Here is a 5,673-nt window from a genome sequence, read left to right on the forward strand (position 1 = left end):
ATAAGGGAAATTGGTCTGAAGTCCTCTATCTTTGTTGGATCTTTCTGTGGTTTAGGTATCAGAGTAATTGTGGCTTCATAGAATGAGTTGGGTAGAGTACCTTCTGTTTCTATTTTGTAGAATAGTTTGTGAAGAACTGGGAATAGATCTTCTTTGAAGGTCTGATAGAACTCTGATAGAACTCTGATAGCCTGGGCTAGCATTTGTGTTCTCTTAGGTTCTGTATAACATCTGTCCAGGATCTTCTGGCTTTCATAGGCTCTGATGAAAAGTCTGGTGTCATTCTGATAGGCCTGCCTTTAGATGTTACCTGACCTTTTTCCCTTACTGCTTTTAATATTCTATCTTTATTTAGTGCATTTTTTGTTCTGATTATTATGTGTCGGGAGGAATTTCTTTTCTGGTCCTGTCTATTTGGAGTTCTGTAGGCTTCTTGTATGTTCATGTGCATCTCTTTCTTTAGGTTTGGGAAGTTTTCTTCTATTGAGTTGAAAATCTTCATTCTCATCTACTCCTATTATCCGTAGGTTTGGTCTTCTCATTGTGTCCTGGATTTCGTGGATGTTTTGAGTTAGGATCTTTTTGCATTTTGTATTTTCTTTGATTGTTTTGCCAATGTTCTCTATGGAATCTTCTGCACCTGAGATTCTCTCTTCCATCTCTTGTATTCTGTTGTTGCTGATGCTTGCATCTATAGTTTCAGATTTCTTTCCTAGTTTTTCTATCTCCAGCGTTGCCTCACTTTGTGTTTTCTTTATTCTGTCTACTTCCCTTTTTAAGTCTTGGATGGTTTTATTCAATTCCATTACCTGTTTGGTCGTGTTTTCTTGCAATACTATAAAGGATTTTTGTGCCTCCTCTTTAAGGTCTTCTACCTGTTTAGCAGTGTTCTCCTCTATTTCTTTAAGTGAGTTATTAATGTCCTTCTTGATGTCCTCTACCATCATCATGAGATATGCTTTTAAATCTGGGTCTAGCTTTTCCGGTGTGTTGGGGTGCCCAGGACTGGGTGGGGTGGGAGTGCTGTGTTCTGATGATGGTGAGTGGTCTTGTTTTATGTTTGTGAGATTCTTACGTTTACCTTTCACCATCTGGTAATCTCTGGAGTTAGTGGTTGTAGTTGTCTCTGGTTAAATCTTGTTCCTCAGGTGTTTATGTTTGCCTCTATCAGCAGACCTGGGAGACTAGCTCTCTCCTGAGTTTCAGTGTTCAGAGTACTCTCTGCAGGTAGGCTCTCCTCTTGCAGGGAAGGTGCCCAGATATCTGGTGTTCAAACCTGCCTCCTGGCAGAAGTTGTGATCCACTCACACAGGTCTTAAGATCCCGTGGAGGGTCCTGTGTATACCTTACACGTGTCTGAAGACTCCATGCCCAATGTACCCCTGTGCTGCAGTGGACCAGAAGGGACTTGTGCCTCTGATCAGGCCGGGTTTTCTGCTTCCCTAATTAATGCAGTCTCAGGTCCTGCACAATTGAATTGGAGCAGCGGCTGTGTTCCACTCACCAGAGGTCTTAAGATCCCGTGGCGGGTCTTGTGGGTAGCTGGTGGGTGTCAGCCGACTCTGCGCCCTAGCTACCCCGGTGCTGGCCAAACTGGAAGGGCCAGCTTTTTTCTTTACAGGTTGAGTAGCTTGCGTGTTAGACATAGTAAGGCAGAGCTGACTCACATGTAGTGATGAGTAATATTCTGAATGTGGAATTCATTTTGTTGTGTTTTCTACCCCACTCTCCATGCAAACACTTATTTTTCCTTTTACTTCCACAAGCCCACATCTCTTCCATCAGAAAACTATTCTTAATACTGTCACTGGCTACATTTATTACTACCTTCACAGCTCAACCCTAGTCCAAAGCACCAGCCAAAAGCCCAAGAGAACCAAGGAAATGCCAGAGACAGAGCAGCATCAGAAGGTAGTAAATAGGCTTCTCACAGCTGATGGACCCTAAGGATCCAGGATTCTGAAAGCAGCAAAGAGGAGAGCCTAATTCAGCCTGACCTTTAAAAGCAACTTTTTTTTCTGCCTCAGTTCTTCACTGATACTCTTTCTGGGACTGAGCCCCAGCTGAAACTTGTCCATGGAACCTATTGACAAATTCCAGAGAGGGCATCGAGGCTTAGAAATTTTAGTAGAGGATTGTCTGAGATATTTGTTGACTATGTATGACCTAGAGTCTTCTGAGAAGAGAAGCCTCAATGTAGGGAAGGTCTAGATTGAGTTGTACTGACTACTAATTTATAAATTAGCCCACTGTAATCAGCACCATTCCTGCAGCAAGTTGTTTTGACTAGATAACATGGTCTGGACATGTTAGCTAAGCATGAGCCAGAGACTGCTAGCAAGCAGCATTTCCCCATTGTTGCTGCAGCAGTTACCTACCCTGATTGCTTCTATGATGGACTACTGTGTACAGGATGCAATAAAGCCTAGCCTCCTCTATGTTGCTTTTGGTTTGAGTGTTTTATCTAAGTAACACACTCATTTCATTATTCTCTGCCTCTATCTTAGAAAGAAAGGATATGTTTTCATTTTGATCTTTCCCAGATCCTAGATCAGAACCTTATATTAGTTTTAGTATGAGGAGGCAAACTATAATGAACAATCCAGAATTGATATACAAAATTTTGCCCATTGTTCCTATCACAATCAGGTACAAACTGCTGTAGGTTGCTGTTCTGATTTGTGGTTGTTGTAACAGAATACATGAGACTGGTTGTTTATGAAGAACAAGGATTCATTTTCACGGTTCTGGAAGCTAAATATTCCAGATCAAAAATCATCATTTGATGTCTGATGAGGGTTCTTTTTGTACCTTCCTGGGTCAGAAACCAGAGGTGCAAGAGAAAAATCTAGTTAAGAATGAATGAAGCCTCTTTTTTAAGGAAGGCCACATAATTCATTCATGCAATTGCCTCCAACACCCTCCCATCTAAGCACCATCTCATTGATAACACCTAAATATTGGAAGGTGGAGCATTCAAACCACATCTGGACTTTACCCATTCTAATTCCAAGTGCCCAGGAACAGATATCTATCCATTTAGGCAGTCCAACAGTGTGGTGCCTGCCATTGTATCTAAGAAACTTCTAGCACACAACAACACTTTTATAGTTCCCATCCTACTTATACCAATTTCTTACTTTTTGTGATCAACTCCGAAGACATTGCAAGAGTGAAGGGAAATAATATCTAAGCTGCATCTTCAAATGTTCATTTCTTTCAGATCTCTTCAGAAACCCTTTTTTTCTCTGTCAAAATTTTTTGTTTGTATTAAACATCTCCTGGTGTTTCTGAAGTTGTTTCTCATACTATATAATTCTGATCAGTGTGGCATCTATCTGTCTGCTGTGCATTTTTATTCTCTTTCATCTATCTAAAGGCTTTCTCTGCATTGTCATCTGTCAATCAATGTCTATTTTAGGATAGTTTAAAGGAAATAACTTTATTTTTGCAGCACAGGCAATATCTCAATGAGAGTAGTCAATACTCTGTCATACATAGTAGAATAAATAAGTGGTTATATTTAAAAGAAAAATATACTTTGAGAAAAAGACAAATAATTTCTTTTATTTCTCTCAGTTAAGATATATAATGGGAGTGTTCACAGTTTCAAATCAGCAACTCTGCGTGTGCATGTAGAAATAGAGAGAAACAAAGGAAAATTCCAGAAGTACAACACAAATTTTTTTTCTTTGCCTTGAGATCAATTATGGCATTTTATTGTGTTCAGAATGATTAGTCTTTAAACAAATAAAGAGCACAACCAAAATGCTTTTGAATACAGAAAGTACATGCTATACTCTTAGTCCTGCCAGAATCTTCCTGAATTCTTCTTACAGTTTTCTAACTTGCTGGTCAACAATATATTAGGCAACTACCAACTTCTTTACTAACAGATTCAGTACCCCATATTTCATTTGCACTACTATAAGCTAGGATAATAATATAATTATGTTATTCCTCTTCCTCCCTCCACAGTCTCCCATAGATGCCCCTCTTGCTCTCCTTCAGATTCTCTTTTTTTAATTGTTGTTTCACACACACACACACACACACACCCTGCTCATTGGTATAATGTTACCTCTATGTATGTTTTCAGAGATGGCCATTTGGTATTGAATATCAATTTCTGTGGCATACCATGGGAAAGTCTATTTCTCCCCTTTACTATTCCTTGTTTGCCTTTCTTTGAAAACACACTAGTTTTTTTTCCGTTTGAAATTATGTGGGAGTTTCAAATGTACACTTGATTTCTCAACAATTGAAGATCATTATATTTTTCATTCTGCTTATTTCTAAACAGGAAAACATATGTACTTTTAAGCATGACATCCTAGTCACTTTGTAGCTCTGAAACTGCAGTGATTGGCACATTCTAAAAGAAACAGAGAAACAATCTATACAACATTGATATTACCTAATTACTGCTATTCCTAGATTAAAGGGAATTATTGACATTATATGGAATAAAACTTAGTTCTTTCAGTGGTATCTAATAGACATAACTTGGCCTCAAGACTGGAGGATGCTCTGTATATAATAATAAAGAACTATTTAACCACATGGAGGGATGGATGCTACTTAACTCAGCAATTTCACTTCTTACCTTGATGTTTCCTTCTTATGATCCAGCCCTGGAGCTACTTAAAGGTAAGGAAATTTGTGTCCCGGATTCACTGAGTCTTTTGCATGGAAAATGTGGTTTAATCATGCCCTGTGTACCTACTGCTAAGTGACAGCTCATTTCCTCTGGATTAGAAGCAAAGAACTGTTCCCCCCAGCAGAACATTATACCATTTTTATTAAAACAGTATTACTGCCAAACCATCACACTTTATTATAGCATGTTTGTGTTTCACATCTTTGGGGACTTTTCAGTGGAATAGAGATAGTAAAGTTTGCATCTTCCTCAATAAGATGACTTTTGAACTGAGCAGAATAAAGGCCTATGTTGTCTTTCACGTCAATTCATAAAGATCACCATCACATGCTACATCATTCAGCTCACAGTCACTAACTTATCAAATGTGTCTTTTATCTAGGAACAGGGTTGTAACATTGATAAGCAATTATTAAAATGTTTTGTGAAAGAACTATATACCTTATCCATGTAAGTTCCTAAAAGTTTATAATAAACCAATGTCACTGGACACAGGCACTGGGATACTATGTACCAAAGACCCTTCTGAGGAGCCAAGGTTTTTCTGTCTTATGCAGCTATTTACAGAGTTTATCATGTTTTGGACTCCTGCCTGAAGCAGTGCCCACTTATCCTCCAAAAGGAGACTGAATTTATGTCCCTTTGAAGATGGTTTATCCCCCACCATAACACTTAGTGATTTCTAGGTCTTTTCAATCTATTCTTGACTTAGTTTTTCCTGATTATAATAAATGGTCATCAAACTGAAGTTTGACTAGATCACTTCCACTCTGCCTGCAAAACTTCTTTTCCCATTGCATGAAATCCAAAAAAAAAAAAAAAAAAAAAAAAAAAAAAAAAAACACAACAAGAACAAGAAACAAACACACAAAAAAACCCTCCAGACCACATTTATCCTTGAAGTTAAGCCCTGATAAAATTACAGAATGAGGCTGGGCGTGGTGGTGCATGCCTTTAATCCCAGCACTTGGGAGGAAGAGGCAGGCAGATTTCTGAGTTCAAGGCCAGCCTGG

The sequence above is a fragment of the Mus caroli genome, unplaced genomic scaffold (genome assembly GCF_978045245.1).
Source record: "Mus caroli unplaced genomic scaffold, Mus_caroli_1 scaffold_11, whole genome shotgun sequence".
Lineage (NCBI taxonomy): Eukaryota > Metazoa > Chordata > Mammalia > Rodentia > Muridae > Mus > Mus caroli.